The sequence below is a fragment of the Gopherus evgoodei genome, chromosome 7 (assembly GCF_007399415.2).
Source record: "Gopherus evgoodei ecotype Sinaloan lineage chromosome 7, rGopEvg1_v1.p, whole genome shotgun sequence".
Taxonomy (NCBI): Eukaryota; Metazoa; Chordata; order Testudines; family Testudinidae; genus Gopherus; species Gopherus evgoodei.
Genome location: NC_044328.1, coordinates 82108363 through 82126827, shown reverse-complemented (window position 1 = coordinate 82126827; position 18465 = coordinate 82108363). Strand labels below are relative to the sequence as shown.

Genomic DNA, 18465 nt, shown 5'->3' with positions numbered 1-18465 from the left:
CAACAAGCAGCTATTAAAATGGTGATGGGTTTACCAACGTCAGGTGTGTAGCTGTTCAGGAGTCTCCTCCCTTCCCGTTTCTCTCTCCCATCTTGCTTGCATCTTCTCTTCCCCTTCTCCCTCCATCCCTCGCTCACTCTTGTAGGGAGGCAGCTAGACACTATGAAACTCCAGGTCTGAGAGCAGCCAGGTCTGTCCAATTTTCATTTCACACATCATTGGTGTTGGAAAATGGATACAATAATACAGGCAGGGGCATCGGAGCTGCAGCTTCTTTCCTTTCCTTTCCTTTCCTTCTTTCCTCTCCTCTCCTTCCTTCCTGCCTCTGGGGAAGACAGAGGGTTATGCAGATAGATTCTTAGATACAGACCAAGCGGGTTGATCATCTTCCTTCCTTTTGCCCCCAGTGGAGATGGTAAGTGTGGGGCTCATTCGTAGGCAGCACTCACATAGGATCCCATTTAAAAAGAAAAATGAACGACTCTCAAAAGCTGGAGCCGGAAGGACAGCGAGAGAAGTACGAGGCACAATGACAGACTGTGTTGAAGTGATAGCTGCAAGCATCAATTTAGCCACACATCAAGTTAAGCATGATTGAATCAGTTACGATTAGCCTGGTAGTGGAGCTGGCTCTATAGGGCTAATTATTCCACCACAAATGCAGGGTGCTTGGGATTTCCTGTTTATTCGGGGCTCCTTTTAACTATCCAAATGGCACTGGCTGCCTGTGATGCAGGGGGTAATAGAAAATATAAGGGTGCTTTTGCTTCCCTACATTCTGCTTTGATCTCTAGCTAACAGCCTTCTTCCTGCACTGAGCCTACCTCTGCTTAGGTGACAGCTCTTTTCTTTTGTTTGCCTGACAATTGCTGTTATCGGTTTTTACCCATGTCCTCTTTAGCCCCTTGCTTGTCCAAACAGGTATTTACCTCCTGGAAGGACACAGCAGGAGGGCATCCTAAGCAGAAGCCCTGGAAGGGCAACAAAGAGAAAAAATATCAGAGGTGGGGAAGGTTTTCATGTTTAATAGCCAGTATTTGCATAAACAGTAGCAGCTTGTTTAAAGTCTGTCCTTTAAACTCCGGGTCCCTGCTTATCTGGAGCCAGACAAAGCCCCATCCCAACAGAGCTGGCTGCAGAACAGATAAAGTTCTCTCAGCTGCCAGAAGGAGAAACACAGGCGTGAGCATGTTCACGTGCAGGGTGATGCAGTGAGAAGGTGGTGGAGTTAAAAGCACCTAAGTCAGGAAATGAAAGCACTAAGGTGCAGACTCTTGAGTGAATTTAGGAGCCCAAAGTTAGGAGTCAGGTGCCTAAATCCCTTTTTGTAAAGCAGGGCCGCACCAGGGCTGAGGATCTGCCACACTAGGCGCAATGTAGGCATGTTAATGGTCTGAGAACTGTAACTCTTCCATTGTCTGACGTGTCTGGGTCTAAGGCCCGAGCCGTGCAGGTATTTTCACCCACCTGCCGTGTGCTGGAGTCAGTGGCACTCTGCACAGGCAAAGGGATGGGATTGCAGGGTCAGACCCAGGTTTTTAAATGAAACATTCCCTGTGCCTAACGATATTAGGCCCTGATTCAAGAAAGCCCTTACGCATGTACTTAAAGTTAAATATGTGTTGACATGCTTTCCTCAATAGTGGCTTTAGTATTTAAATGGTTCCATTGGCTCTGCAAGTTCATACCTCATTGTGGTGAATGAGGGGAGCAAAGCGTTTCCATCATCTGTCTGTCTATCCATCGGTTTGTTGTAATAAGCCATAAATCCCATGTCTTTGGGTCCATGATTTTTAGCCTCTGCCAAAGTTATGAATTTAAGCTCCCAGCTTGTCTTTTGAAAGTGTTGTGCAGGTTTCCTTTAAAGACGAAGACTGAGAGGTCAGATAAGCTAAAGCCCATGTCAAGTTTGGGCACCTGAACTGAGAGCTGAGAGTGACACCCCCTCAGTAAAAAGCGAAAAGAGTCCTGTGGCACCTTATAGACTAAGCTTTTGCTCCAATATGTCTGTTAGTCTATAAGGTGCTACGGGACTCTTGTCGCTTTTTGCAGAACCAGATTAACAGGGCTACCCCTCTCAGTGACACCCATGCTGGGCCCAAGCAGCCTGACAGGAGGAATCTACCTGACACTAATGCAGAGAAGACAAAAGCCAGACCTGCGGCGGGTATGCAGGGACTAAACTGGGACAAGGAGCCTGGGGGTGGGAAATTACATACAACTAGATTTTGTGTGTGTAGTATATATATTTTTTCATCCTTTCTCCTGGGGATATTTTTAACAGGTGGGTTCTCTTTGTTTAGTTCGCCACATTAAAAACAAACCTCTCTTGTGGAAACCTGTGGGTGGCAACATGAATGCAGCATTTGCTCTAAATCCCTGTTTAGACATGAACAAGGAGTGCTGGAAGCTGTCACGTTTCAGAATCCTTTTCTTCTCTCATGTAAATACACATTATGCATCCAGCGTATAGCAGACACTGGAAATCACTTGGAGAAGTTGCTGCCCAGAAGCCACGAATAGACACTGTTTAGACTTTTCTTTCTTTCCTTCTGATGGTATTTGTTGCGCAGAAGGAAAGAGCTGGTTGGTTTCTCTGGGGAATACCTTCTTCCTGTTGCTTTAGTCATCTTTGCTTCTTTAATCTGAACAAATTTCATTCTTGAGAAAGGTGCCACATTAATCTGAGTTCATCTCCTCCCTCTGCCACTGACTGATGTATGACAATTACTCTGTCTGGGCCTCCATTCCCCATCTTTAAAACTGGGTTTAATAATCCTTGTGTTCGCTGGCTGGTCTATGGATGCTGTATCTAAGCTCTTAGAAGCTGGGACTATCACTGTGGATATGTCTACACTGTAGCCTTGGCCAATACGCCTACATGTGTTGTTGCCCAAATCCTCCTGCCATCTACAGCAAACCCCTCAAGTGCACGCTTATTTGCACTCTGATCCCATGCTTGCCTGCACTGCTGGAACCTGCCCACTTTGCAGTGAGGACACAGGCAAGATCACTTGAGTGCTGACAACCCCCCAGGGCCTTCCCACAGTTCCCCCTGAAGGACAGACAAGTTCTCTCTCAATTGACACAGCAGACTGGGGAAGAATCCTAGGGCATTTGAGCACCAGAACTATGGGATGTATGCAGACGAGTGCAGGAACAGTGAGGACACACAGTCACAGGGCAGGGCTTTGCTGTGAGGAGGCTGCCACCTAGGTTAGACTGACACAGGTGCCAGTCACCAGACAGCTGAAACAACACTCAGATCTTGAATGCCATGGTTTTTTGTCTATTGAAGTCGCAAAGGAGGGAAAGCTGTTTTCCATGGGGTTTGTGTATCATTTCCGTGATTTCCACACAACACGCTTCGTTTTTACAAAAACAACATGTTTGTATCATAATTTGCCCCTTAAGACTGTGTGCAAAACGCACTGCCTGGGGAGACTGGCTGCAAACCCAGCTGAAAACAGGCTTGTAGCAGCAAACATCGCTGCAGGGCAGCTTTGTCTTACCAGGGTCTCATCCGGAAAATGCTTCATGAGAGTCAGAGAGAGGTTGAAGTCAGCAGGAGCTCTGCACACTGAGGACATGCAGGGTCGGGCCCAAAGCAGGTGCCTAGCTCCCACTAAAGTCAATGGGAGTTCTGCATGTGGTGGGCATACAGGATCAGGCCTCAGCAGCTCCTGACTGCAGGGACAGGGGTTTTGCATGCTTTCCTCTAAGGGAGGGCACTACATTGCACAGACATGCGTAGGATTTCAAGAGGCATTCTGCCCTGCCCAGCCTTGCTTTGTCACCAGATTGACAAATAGGACGGAGCGGTGGGAGTGCGCACCCCAGCACCAATCAGGCTCTCTCTTTGACCGGAAATTAACGGCCCCACCATTATGGTTAATTGTCTTTGGTTTCTGCACATTAATTATTAACTTTCCTCAGTTGCGGCGGCTGTGCAAGGTTATTAGGAAAGGAGCCGAGTCTGGCTGGCTTATGTTCAGTTACTGTGCTAAGGCCCTCACTGATGCGCTTTCTCCTGGAGCTTATTGGAGAACAATCCTCCTTAGCACCAGCATGAATCCTCTCTCCTTAGCAGCAGCAAAGCACTTAAGTGTGGGCTTAAGTCAATGGGATTTTAAGTGCATGCTCAGAGCTAAACAAGGACTGAAGTGTTTTGCAGAGCTGGGACTGACCTCCCAGGCCTGTGCACTTGAGAATGGAAAATGCGTGCTCCTCAGAATTTCTGTTTCTAATGCTAACCCAAGTCAAACTGTTGTGGGAAGAGCCGGCTGTGAGCCCTCCAGGGAGGGGCCTGGGAGAACTGTATGCCCCATATGGGCAGGTCTAGAGAAACGAATAAGGAGGCTGTTACGCATGGAGAGAGAATCCCCCCTTCACCTACAACAGGGGCAGGTTCTGCAGTCTGGGGGGACATCCTCACTGCAGAGGTAGCCCTGGTGATTGGCCCCTGGCTTAGCCTTGCCCTGGTGTGAGCAGCTGCCCTGCAAATCAGACCGCAGTTGTTGTGTCCCGTGCTGTTGTGCTGCTCTGCCCCTTGTGTGTCACTAGGACTTCTGGGGTCACATCTCATGGGTCTCTGTGACTCTCTCCCAGTGAACTGTGGGAGCACGGGTCTGTCCTCCTGGGCACACAGTGGGGAATTGTGGGAAGGCACCAGTGAACTGTCAGTGCATGGTTTAGCCTGCGTCCTCACTGCAGAGTGGAAGTAGCAGCTGAGCTCTAACCCCCCACCCTGGGGCAGGACAGCTAGCCTGGGTTCAAAACACCACCAAACTCGGCTGAGAGGGTTTGTGTGTCAAAGGGGAAGGAGGAGAGAGTATTCGAGCAACACCCATAAGAGCCAGGGCCCAATCTGCACTGAAGACAGACCCCGAGAGTGTGTCTACACTGCAATAAATGGCCTGCAGCACCAAGTGTCAGGGCCTGGGTCAATTGACTTGGCTTTGGGCTGATAGCAGTGTAGACCTTGGGGCTCGGGCCAGAGCCTGGGCTCCAAGACACACCACCTACCCACTTTAAGAACATTTATGCTGCTGTTTTTAGCTTCGTGGCCCAAGGGGCACAAGCCCAAGTCAGCTGACCTGGGCTTGGTACCGTGGGTTTTCTTTGCTGTGTAGACATACCTTTGGTGACCTATCTCATAGAGCTGGAAGGGACCCTGAAAGGTCATCGAGTCCAGCCTCCTGCCTTCACTAGCAGGACCAAGTACTGATTTTGCCCTAGATCCCTAAGTGGCCCCCTCAAGGACTGAACTCACAACCCTGGGTTTAGTAGGCCAGTGCTCAAACCACTGAGCTATCCCTCCCTCCTGTCTACACTAGCCCTTTTCCCTTTGCATTGCCCAGCGGTTGGGGTTCCCGTAACCACAGCCCTGCATGGCCCTGCTCAGAGCAGATGTGCACAACCTGGTGGCCAGAAGACCAGTGGCCGCCAGCACCTTCCATATGAGAGCACACCCACCATCGCTAGCCCCCCTTGCTGGGACTCTGCAAGCAGGAGTGGGAAATTGTAGGGGGAAGTGTGGGGTGAAGGAGGCAGAGAAACAGAGGTTGCAGCTGGGCCAAAGACCAAGATCTCCTTGCCCCTGCAGAGATAGCTCTGCTCAGGGTGGGCAGACATACACAGGGAGAGCCCTCCGGGGATGGAAGAATGGGGAGTGCTGGAACAGGCCCTGGAGTTAATTCCAAGAGCGAATCCCTCATTGCCAGTGAGTGGGGCAACGGTGCAGAGTCAGGAGAGCTGAGTGTGGCTGGTCTATTTACAGTGTAAGCCCTTTGGTCTGTTTAGAGCGTACAGCACCTGGCACAAGGGGGCCTGATCCATAGGTCCTACTGTAATACACATAACAACAATGTGCTTCCAGCAGGGTCATGTGATGGTAGCTCAGGGTCAGAAATTCCAGCTTCTCAAGCTCCTTAGCTACCCCTTTCTTTCTCAGGGTGAGGGGCCCAGCACACAGCTCCTGCCAAGAGCCACTTGAATTGCCCAGCAGCACAGTCAGTGGGCAGCTCTCCCTTGCTCCCTGCCTTGATAAATGACCTTATTAAATAAACCCTTTTCCTGCAGTGCCCAGAGATAAATGCACTGCCATCATCCATTAGAAGCAGCATCTTAGTTCAGCCTCCTTATGCCGTCCAGTGTGGGAGACTGGAACATGGTTTAATAGACCAGAGCATAGGGCTATAGATGGAGAAATGGGTCCAGCTTTAAAGGCTGAGGTAAGTAGGCCCATTCACACGGGTGCCCAGAATATGCCCTGCGCTCCCCCGAAGAGCCATGAAACTCACCAAAGTCTAATGTGGTTTATTTCACCTGCAACCGTGCATACGTTCCTGTTTGTCCACCTGTAATGTCACCAGGGGCACGGGGATCTCCAGTTTCCTCGCTCCCTGTTTTACAGTCTCTCCACTGGCTGCCTATAAAACTCTGTCTCGATCCCACGGTTTTAGAGCTCATTTCCGAGGCATGCCAGGGCCTGGTACAGCAGACAGATCCTTTGTCACCTTCTGCTCCTGGTCGTTGGTGGAGGTCAGAATCAGCCAGGCTGGGTTATTTGTTCCAGTCATAAACAAGGGTCCTTGGAGTTAAGGTTTTGAGCAACCCTGCCCCAGTTTAAAATGAGTCTTGAGTTGCAGAGCTGGGATCCAGCTCCCAGCTTCCCTAAGACTCAGAGGGTTGGTTCAGTTCCAAGCACAGAGTTCTAGGAAGCAAAGGTGAATCCAAGCCACCTTATACTATACATATTATGGGCTGCTTCAGGGGCTGAAACAGGCCCTTGGTATAAAATAGAGCAGCCTGGGTGGGGCTCTGATTTATGACAGCCTAGAGCAGCTCAGAATCACTGGAACAGGAGAGCCCCCCAGCAGGCCCCCTGTTGTCCTAGACTCCGTCCATGGCACATACTCTACACTGAAGTTTATGAGTGGGGATGGCGTCAGGGTATTTCCTCTGGCCCTCTGGATTTCAGATGAATCTGAAGAACTGAGTATTTGCTGCAGCATTGATCTGTTTGGAGCTAGCATGTGGGGGGCATTTCAACCCAGCCTCGGTCAAGTCTTCTGCTGGCCCAGGTGATGGCCCTGATGTGTGTGCGTCTTCTTGTATCAACTGTTCCCCAGCAGCATGAGTAGGTGCGAGGATGGGTCCTTTGTGAGCATCAGTGGCTCAGGGCAGGATGGGACTTGCTGCCAGCTCAAATCTCTGCAATGAATGGGGATGTCACTGCAGTGCTGGGCTTCCTTTTCTTTTCTCCTAAGTCTGATCTGTTTACAAGTGATGGGGAATATTGACGTGTAGGGATCCCAAGAGCGTCGGTCTTCCCTTGCGTTGGATGTCAGTGGCGGGAATCATGTACACAATCCAAACAGACTTGCTGTCCCGCAGGGGGCAACGGTACTTGTTGTTGCCGTGCCAGTTAGGGTTAGTGCTGCCTTCGTGGCACCAGGGTTCATCGCAGAGGATGGAGGGGACAGCCCTAAAAATCAGTGTCCTGTCCCTTTTCCCCCCTTCCTCCAGGACTCAGTACAACATTCTTTGTTGCTCCTCGGGGTTTGGGGACAGGGAGGGCTTACCTGCTGTGCCCCAGCTGTGGCTGACTCATCACAGCTCCCCCCCAGGCTTGGTTCAGGAAAAGAAACCCCCATGCCTTGCCGCCAAATGCAGGACTCAGGACCCAGAACAAAGTGCTCACCCTTGCGCTCCGCTGGCCAGCACACATGCAGTCTGTGATGTGGAGTCAGGGGCTCCGAGGCAAAGCAGGAGAGAGGATGGGGCTCTTTTACCAGCTGGAAAACATCTCCTGTTCCCTGGACAGTGCCAGAAGCAAAGGGGCTGGTTGGTCCCATGGCTGCTTGTGAGGCAGAGAGCTCAGCCTCACCCCCAAAGAAAATATAATCATTTCCAATTAGTGAACATCCCTCACTCGCTTTAGTAATCAAGGCCTGTCCGTTTACAAGTAATTCCCAGTAATGGTGAGTAATTGACAGTAATTAAGCACTAATTCACATCAGGCCAGATCCTGTTTGAGTCAATGACAAAGCTGCCTTTGACATCGACCAGGGCAGGATCAGGTCCTTGCCAAGCAGCATGTAGACATGGCAGGAAGGATCAGGCCATCTGGAGATGTGCTGCATAAGAATGGGCACAGTGGGTCAGACCAAAGGTCCATTTAGCCCAGTATCCTGTCTTCTGATGGTGGCCCATGCCAGGTGCCTCAGAGGGAATGAACAGAACAGGTAATCATCAACTGATCCACCCCTGGCACCCATTCTCAGCTTCTGGGGGCATGTCTACGCTGGTGGAGTTACAGCGCTGGGAGTTACAGCGCCACTCAGAGAGCGTTAAAGGGAAACCGCTGTTGGGTGTTCACACTGTCAGCTACCTGCGTGATAGCGTGTTCACACTTACGGCACTTGCAGCGGTCTTTGGAGCAGTGCACTCTGAGCAGCTATCCCACAGAGCACCTCTTTCTCTTCTGCTGCTAAGAGCTGTAGGAAGACAGAGCGGGTTGCAGAGCATCTTGGGTCCTGTTCCAATGCCCCATGATGCATTGCTTTGTGTCCCAGCAATCCCTGTGCTTCCATCTGCATTTGGTGCCATCTTTCATCGGTTTCTTTACTGCATGCCTTGCCTCTTCGGGCTGCAGGAATGGATCCTGAACTGCTGACCAGTATGCTGCTTGCTCTGACCAACACATCATGGGTGGCAGTGGAGTTATTCCTTAAACTACAAAGGCAAGAGGAGTGTGACATTGATCTCGCCACGTGTAGTAGCTACGACATGAGATTGCTTGTGGCAGTCACGGAGGTGCTGACCACAGGATAATGCCGCTTTTGGGCTCAGGAAACAAGCACTGAGTGGTGGGATCACATCATCATGCACGTCTGGGATGACAAGCAGTGGCTGCAGAACTTTTGCATGAGGAAAGCCACATTCATAGGACTGTGTGACGAGCTCGCCCCAGCCCTGCAATACAAGGACACAAGAATGAGAGCTGCTCTATCACTGGAGAAGCGCATGGCCATTGCACTGTGGAAGCTGGCTGCTCCAGACTGCTACTGATCGGTCGCTAACCAGTTCGGAGTGGGAAAGTCTACCATTGGACTCGTGTTGACAAAAGTCTGCAGGGCCATTAATCGCATCATGCTCCAAAAGACCATGACTCCCGGCAACGTGCATGCCATGGTAGATGGCTTTGCACAAATGGGCTTCCCTAACTGCGAAGGGGTGATAGATGGCACGCATATTCCAATTGTAGTACCACCAAGTACATTAATCAGAAGGGGTATTTCTCAGTGGTACTCCAGGTGCTTGTTGATCACCATGTGCATTTGACAGACATTAACGCAGGCTGCTCCAGAAAGGTGCATGACACACGCATCTTTCGGAACACTGGCCTGTTCAGGAAGCTGCAAGCAGGGACTTTCTTCCCAGACCACAGGATCACCGTAGGGAAGTCGAAATGCACATTGTGATTCTAGGAGACCCCGCCTACCTCTTAATGCCGTGGCTTATGAAGCCATACAGGTGTCAGCTTGACAGCTGCAAGGAGGCTGAGCAAGTGCAGAATGACAGTTGAGTGTGCTTTTGGCCATTTAAAAGCCTGCTGGCACTGCCTCTATGGGAAGCTGGACCTGGGCGATGACAATATTCCTATGCTTAAAGCCACGTGCTGTATGCTCCATAATATTTGTGAGGGGAAGGGTGAAAGTTTCACTCAGGGCTGGACTGCAGAGGCTCAGTGCCTGGAGGCTGAGTTTGAACAGCTTCAGGGACATAGGAAGCCATGGGGGAGGGATTATGTTTGGGAGGTAGAGGGGACTAGTGGACAGGGCCCTGAACTGGGACTCTGGAGAGCTGAATTCAAGTCCCGGCTCTGCTTGTGAGCTCAGGTAAGTCACTTCCCCTCCCACCTTTTGTCTGTTTCCATCACAGGCCCATTGGGGGGCTGTTTCTCACCTTGCATATGTCCAGCACCCAGTGCGATGCGGTCGTGATCTCAGCAGAGGCCTCCAGAAAACAAATAATAACCTTAACTTTGGGCCAAAGATCCTTATAAACAGAGCTGTGCGCAGGGAACGAAACATGGTGCCCAGTGTCACACAAACATTTCTGTGTTTGTTCCAAACTGCTTCGTGCCCTGGATGTGCTTTTCACAAAACTGCTGCCAGCTGACTTGTTCCCGCCCCGCCCCCTGTCACGTGCAGCGTGGCATTTCGCGCTGTGGGGCTGCAAGCCGGCTGTTGTCAGGAACGAGGAGAGTTTTCAAATCTCCCAACATAGCCTTTAATTCTCCCCCCCAAACCCCGCTTTGAGGGTAGAACTGGGGAGGGTGAAAACAGATCCAGATTGCATTGGAAAACTGCAGATTTCCACTGTTTTTTATGCACACACAGAATGAGTCATTTAACATTCCAATCAAAGTGCAAAGATCTGGCAATAAGTATTAATTTGCAGTGTGAGAGCACCAGTCTGGGCCCCACTGTGCTGGGTGCTGTACAGACACATCTCCCTTGCATGCAGACCCATGCTTGTCAACTCCTCCTCTGAGCATCCATGCTGCAGAGCCATACATGGACCATGTCCACACAGGGCTGCAGTGACCTGGGTTTGGCACTGGGGTTTCTGGGGGCATAGCCCAGGGTTCCTAGCGCCTCACTAACTGGAGCCATTGTTGGAATTGGCTCGCAGCATATTGTGGTAGCATGTGTCTATGCTTCCCTCTGTGGAAGCAATGTTGGCCAGTGCCAACACATTTTAGCTAAGGCTTCACATGCTCCGTGCATGAATCTGTTCCTCCCAGGGCTGAGTCATGGATCCAGCTCTGTTGGATGAGCTGCTCCTGCATGCCGCACGGGGTACAGAAAGAGGGTATGGCAGAGGGTGGGTGGCATTTCCACAGCAGTCGCTGACCCTCGGAAGCTGGCAGCAGGTCTCATTCATGTAAAAGCAGCAAAGAATCCTGTGGCACCTTATAGACTAACAGACGTTTTGGAGCATGAGCTTTTGTGGGTGAATACCCACTTCCTCAGATGCACGTAATGGAAATATCCAGGGGCAGGTATATATATGTGTGCTAGCAAGCAAGCTAGAGATAACGAGGTCAGTTCAATCAGGGAGGATGAGGCCCTGTTCTAGCAGTTGAGGTGTGAAAACCAAGAGAGGAGAAACTGGTTCTGTAATTGGCAAGCCATTCACAGTCTTTGTTCAATCCTGAGCTGATGGTGTCAAATTTGCAGATGAACTGAAGCTCAGCAGTTTCTCTTTGAAGTCTGGTCCTGAAGTTTTTTTGCTGCAGGATGGCCACCTTAAGGTCTGCTATAGTGTGGCCAGGGAGGTTGAAGTGCTCTCCTACAGGTTTTTGTATATTGCCATTCCTAATGTCTGATTTGTGTCCATTTATCCTTTTCCGTAGAGACTGTCCAGTTTGGCCGATGTACATAGCAGAGGGGCATTGCTGGCATATGATGGCGTATATTACATTGGTGGATGTGCAGGTGAATGAACCGGTGATGGTGTGGCTGATCTGGTTAGGTCCTGTGATGGTGTCGCTGGTGTAGATATGTGGGCAGAGTTGGCATCGAGGTTTGTTGCATGGATTGGTTCCTGAGCTAGAGTTATTATGGTGTGGTGTGCAGTTACTGGTGAGAATATGTTTCAGGTTGGCAGGTTGTCTGTGGGCAAGGATTGGCCTGCCACCCAAGGCCTGTGAAAGTGTGGGATCATTGTCCAGGATGGGTTGTAGATCCTTGATGATGCGTTGGAGGGGTTTTAGCTGCGGGCTGTATGTGATGGCCAGTGGAGTCCTGTTGGTTTCTCTCTTGGGTTTGTCTTGCAGTAGGAGGCTTCTGGGTACACGTCTGGCTCTGTTGATCTGTTTCCTTATTTCCTCATGCGGGTATTGTAGTTTTGAGAATGCTTGGTGGAGATATGTAGGTGTTGGTCTCTGTCTGAGGGGTTAGAGCAGATGCGGTTGTACCTCAGTGCTTGGCTGTAGACAATGGATCATGTGATGTGCCCGGGATGGAAGCTGGAGGCATGAAGGTAGGCATAGCGGTCGGTGGGTTTTCGATATAGGGTGGTGTTAATGTGACCATCACTTATTTGCACCGTGGTGTCAAGAAAGTGGACCTCCTGTGTAGATTGGTCCAGGCTGAGGTTGATGGTGGGGTGGAAGCTGTTGAAATCGTGGTGGAATTTTTCCAGAGTCTCCTTCCCATGGGTCCAGATGATGAAGATGTCATCAATGTAGCGTAGATAGAGAAGGGGTGTGAGTGGACGAGAGCTGAGGAAGCGTTGTTCCAGGTCGGCCATGAAGATATTGGCATATTGTGGGGCCATGCGGGTGCCCATAGCAGTGCCACTGATCTGGAGATATATATTGTCATCAGATTTGAAATAGTTGTGTGTAAGTATAAAGGCACAGAGCTCAGCAGCCAGTTGTGCTGTGGCATCATCAGGGATGGTGTTCTTGACAGCTTGTATTCCATCTGTGTGTGGGATGTTTGTGTAGAGAGCCTCTACATCCATGGTGGCTAGGATGGTGTTTTCTGGGAGGTCACCAATGCATTGTAGTTTCCTCAGGAAATCAGTGGTGTCGCGGAGATAGCTGGGAGTGCTGGTGGCATAGGGTCTGAGTAGAGAGTCCATATATCCAGACAGTCCTTCAGTGAGAGTGCCAATGCCCGAGATGATGGGGCGTCCAGGATTTCCGGGTTTGTGGATCTTGGGTAGTAGATAGAATAACCCTGGTCGGGGCTCTAGGGGTATGTTGATTTCTTCTGGTGTTAGTGTAGGGAGTGTCCTGAGTAGATGCTGTAGTTTCTTAGTGTATTCCTCAGTGGGATCTGAGGGAAGTGGCCTGTAGAATTTGGTATTGGAGAGTTGTCTGGCTGCCTCCTTTTGATAGTCAGACCTGTTCATGATGACAACGGCACCTCCTTTATCAGCCTCTTTAATGATAATGTCAGGGTGGTTTCTGAGGCTGTGGATGGCATTGCGTTCTGCACGGCTTAGGTTGTGAGGCAAGCGATGTTGTTGTTCCACGATTTCTGCCTGTGCACGCCGGCGGAAGCATTCAATGTATAGGTCCAGGCTGTCATTTCGACCCTCAGGAGGAGTCCATGTGGAGTTCTTTTTCTTGTGCTGTTGGTGGGAGGGCACCCGTGTATCAGTGCACTGTTCAGTGTTGTCCTGGAAGTATTCTTTGAGTCGGAGACGGCGAAAGTAGGCTTCCAGATCACCACAGAACTGTATCATGTTGGTGGGGGTGGCAGGGCAGAAAGAGAGTCCCCGAGATAGGACAGACTTTTCTTCTGGGCTGAGTGTGTAGTTGGATAGATTGACGATATTGCTGGGTGGGTTAGGGGTACCACTGTTGTGGCCCCATGTGGCAGGTAGGAGTTTAGACAGCTTACAGTCCTTTTTCCTTTGAAGAGAGGTGAAGTGAGTAATGTAGATCTCCTGTCTTATTCTAGTGAAGTCCGTTTGTATAGAAGTTTGGTTATTAATGAGAGTCTCCAGGTTGGAGAGCTCTTTTTTGATGTTTTCCTGTTTGCTGTATAGGATGCTGATCAGGTGGTTCCTCAGTTTTTTTGATAGAGTATGACATAATCTCTCACTGTGGTCCGTGTAGTATGTAGATAGCAGTGGATTTTTTACCTTTAGTCCATTTGGTATGATGTCCATCCGTTTGCATTTGGAAAGGAAGATGATATCTGTCTGTATGTGTGCAAGTTTCTTCATGAGGTTGATGGATTTCCATTCCATACGGCTAAATGCAGTGCCTTGCATGGTGTCAAGTATCAGATGGTAGCCGTGTTAGTCTGGATCTGTAAAAGCAGCAAAGAATCCTGTGGCACCTTATAGACTAACAGACGTTTTGGAGCATGAGCTTTTGTGGGTGAATACCCACTTCCTCAGATGCACGTAATGGAAATATCCAGGGGCAGGTATATATATGTGTGCTAACAAGCAAGCTAGAGATAACGAGGTCAGTTCAATCAGGGAGGATGAGGCCCTGTTCTAGCAGTTGAGGTGTGAAAACCAAGAGAGGAGAAACTGGTTCTGTAATTGGCAAGCCATTCACAGTCTTTGTTCAATCCTGAGCTGATGGTGTCAAATTTGCAGATGAACTGAAGCTCAGCAGTTTCTCTTTGAAGTCTGGTCCTGAAGTTTTTTTGCTGCAGGATGGCCACCTTAAGGTCTGCTATAGTGTGGCCAGGGAGGTTGAAGTGCTCTCCTACAGGTTTTTGTATATTGCCATTCCTAATGTCTGATTTGTGTCCATTTATCCTTTTCCGTAGAGACTGTCCAGTTTGGCCGATGTACATAGCAGAGGGGCATTGCTGGCATATGATGGCGTATATTACATTGGTGGATGTGCAGGTGAATGAACCGGTGATGGTGTGGCCGATCTGGTTAGGTCCTGTGATGGTCCAGACAACTCTCCAATACCAAATTCTACAGGCCACTTCCCTCAGATCCCACTGAGGAATACACTAAGAAACTACAGCATCTACTCAGGACACTCCCTACACTAACACCAGAAGAAATCAACATACCCCTAGAGCCCCGACCAGGGTTATTCTATCTACTACCCAAGATCCACAAACCCGGAAATCCTGGACGCCCCATCATCTCGGGCATTGGCACTCTCACTGAAGGACTGTCTGGATATATGGACTCTCTACTCAGACCCTATGCCACCAGCACTCCCAGCTATCTCCGCGACACCACTGATTTCCTGAGGAAACTACAATGCATTGGTGACCTCCCAGAAAACACCATCCTAGCCACCATGGATGTAGAGGCTCTCTACACAAACATCCCACACACAGATGGAATACAAGCTGTCAAGAACACCATCCCTGATGATGCCACAGCACAACTGGCTGCTGAGCTCTGTGCCTTTATACTTACACACAACTATTTCAAATTTGATGACAATATATATCTCCAGATCAGTGGCACTGCTATGGGCACCCGCATGGCCCCACAATATGCCAATATCTTCATGGCCGACCTGGAACAACGCTTCCTCAGCTCTCGTCCACTCACACCCCTTCTCTATCTACGCTACATTGATGACATCTTCATCATCTGGACCCATGGGAAGGAGATTCTGGAAAAATTCCACCACGATTTCAACAGCTTCCACCCCACCATCAACCTCAGCCTGGACCAATCTACACGGGAGGTCCACTTTCTTGACACCACGGTGCAAATAAGTGATGGTCACATTAACACCACCCTATATCAAAAACCCACCGACCGCTATGCTTACCTTCATGCCTCCAGCTTCCATCCCGGGCACATCACACGATCCATTGTTTACAGCCAAGCACTGAGGTACAACCGCATCTGCTCTAACCCCTCAGACAGAGACCAACACCTACAAAATCTCCACCAAGCATTCTCAAAACTACAATACCCGCATGAGGAAATAAGGAAACAGATCAACAGAGCCAGACGTGTACCCAGAAGCCTCCTACTGCAAGACAAACCCAAGAGAGAAACCAACAGGACTCCACTGGCCATCACATACAGCCCCCAGCTAAAACCCCTCCAACGCATCATCAAGGATCTACAACCCATCCTGGACAATGATCCCACACTTTCACAGGCCTTGGGTGGCAGGCCAATCCTTGCCCACAGACAACCTGCCAACCTGAAACATATTCTCACCAGTAACTGCACACCACACCATAATAACTCTAGCTCAGGAACCAATCCATGCAACAAACCTCGATGCCAACTCTGCCCACATATCTACACCAGCGACACCATCACAGGACCTAACCAGATCAGCCACACCATCACCGGTTCATTCACCTGCACATCCACCAATGTAATATACGCCATCATATGCCAGCAATGCCCCTCTGCTATGTACCTCGGCCAAACTGGACAGTCTCTACGGAAAAGGATAAATGGACACAAATCAGACATTAGGAATGGCAATATACAAAAACCTGTAGGAGAGCACTTCAACCTCCCTGGCCACACTATAGCAGACCTTAAGGTGGCCATCCTGCAGCAAAAAAACTTCAGGACCAGACTTCAAAGAGAAACTGCTGAGCTTCAGTTCATCTGCAAATTTGACACCATCAGCTCAGGATTGAACAAAGACTGTGAATGGCTTGCCAATTACAGAACCAGTTTCTCCTCTCTTGGTTTTCACACCTCAACTGCTAGAACAGGGCCTCATCCTCCCTGATTGAACTGACCTCGTTATCTCTAGCTTGCTTGCTAGCACACATATATATACCTGCCCCTGGATATTTCCATTACGTGCATCTGAGGAAGTGGGTATTCACCCACGAAAGCTCATGCTCCAAAACGTCTGTTAGTCTATAAGGTGCCACAGGATTCTTTGCTGCTTTTACAGATCCAGACTAACACGGCTACCCTCTGATACTTGGTCTCATTCATGTTGAGAGACAGCCCCTGCCCTGAAGGCTCAGTGTTTTAAGGCTGGAGACAACAGGTGGCTATAACAGACAGACAGGGGAGTGCAAGGAAACAATGAGGCCATACTGATCAGTAGGCTGGGCAGTGGGCACGACACACCAGTGTCCACTGTTTTGCAGGCATCCCAGCAGAGGGCAGCATTCTGGAGGAGGACAGGGAGGTCCTTTTGCAGTTGTTTTGGAGTTAGGATTTTGCATGAGATCTTTGCAGCCAGTATTGTGTCCTCTTTTGTGTCCCCTTGCCTCCAGGTATGAACCTCACCCATGGTGCAGAGCTTTCACCCTGTTGCTGTGAGGGGCACTTGGTGGGAAGCAGACAGCCCAGTTTTGTGTGTGCTCTTTAAACAGGCGATAAAGCCTTTCCTAATTGTTCTTAGCGAGTGGGTTCAGGGTGAGGTTTTTTCCTCCAAGCCGCTAAAAATAACTTAATCAAGTCTGGCCTTTGAAACCACCAGGGGGGCAAACAGCATCTTAATATGAATGTGTGTGTCAGCAACATAATCACTGCTAAGAAGAAAAAAAAAAGGAGACTGTGCTGATGGAAGAGTTTAGCATTTCGAGTTCATTAAGCTGATATGATACTGAATGGCGGGTCCCTATCAATTTGCAAGGCCTTTCTGTAGCCTTCTCTTGGCTTTCCAGGAGAGCTAGCATCATCTTCTCTCCCCTTCTCCTTGGCACACTTTCCTGGGCAAATGAGGCTGCTACAGCTGAGGGTCGTCTTAGCGTATGCACAATGTATGGCTGGGGGCCGTGACTCAGATTTCTCACCCAATTTGGTCCACTGTTTGGATCATTAGCTTCCCCGGCCTGGGCCAGGTACTGACAGGGCGTGGTATGTGAATGCTGATCCATGCCCCCCATAGCTGAGGATTTTTGCTGCCAATTTGTGCTACAGTGCTGCAGAGCTCTGCTGTGACACCTATTGCACTCCACTATCCATAGCATACAAGTAATGCCGTTTGCCTTGGTGTCCCAACTTCCATCACAATCCATAGCAGCCAGCACAGTGGCTCAGCAGGCAGCAGTGTGCTGAGTGCACTAGCTGTGGATCTGGCTGCAGGAGCCAGAGGGGGGCTGAGGAGTAGTACTTGGGGAAACATGGCACTGAAGGGCAGGGGAGCTTGCAGTGCACGAGGAGTGCAGCCTGTCAGTTACTGAGTGGCACCGAGTGCGAGTCCTGGTCTGCTAGGAAGACTTGTGCAGAGAAGAGAGCACCTGGCAGAATCTCCCATGACCCTGTTCCTGTCCACGCCCAGTCACAGAGTCAGAGCCCCAGGGAGAGTGACAAAGCCCTGTCCATCTGGATGAGTGAATAAGCACACAGGCACACAGCCCCTGGCTTCCCAGGCAGTGCGTACACCCCACTTTGAGGGACAGCCACAAACTGTGCGTCCTGGTAACACTCATTACAAAAGACACCATTACCAGCAGAGCTGGGTATTTGGTAGAGGAAGAGAGGCTATTCCCAAGCTTCTGGAATGCCTGCAGGCCCAACTGAGCAGTCTGGCCATTCACTCTCCCTAAACTTTGGATAGGGCAGGTTTTTTCCCGCGCCCTATTTTTGACTGATTTGCGTTGCAGTGTCCCCTGTGCCTGTACAAAGCCAGGAGCAGAGGTTCTGCCATCATGAATTTATGGGGGAAAACCAGATCAGTAGTCACCATGCTCATCAGCTAAGCTGTTGTCATATCATGTATTATTTCCATTTAAACCTGACTTAACGCAGCAATGGGACCTGCCATCTGCTGGAGCCAGTGCCTCCTGCCTCCCCCCAGTACCCCATTTTCCAAAAAGGAAGATGATCTTAACATAGATGTGACTAACTGGGAACGTTCTTAATGTTTTCTCTGAATACTGTGTTGGTGCCTCAGTGTCCCCTATGCAGTTCTTAATATCTAGGTGGTGGAATAAGGGGGTGTGATTGCTGCAGAGCAAAGGGCCAGTGCACCTAAATGCCTGACACTGTCTCCTAGCAACT

General features: G+C 49.9%; 1 protein-coding gene across 2 annotated transcripts in view; it reads left to right on the top strand.

Moving 5' to 3' along the window:
- The window catches only part of CACNA2D2 (calcium voltage-gated channel auxiliary subunit alpha2delta 2), a 667269-nt gene that overhangs the window by 535352 nt on the left and 113452 nt on the right, over nucleotides 1-18465 (top strand). The window lies entirely within an intron of this gene.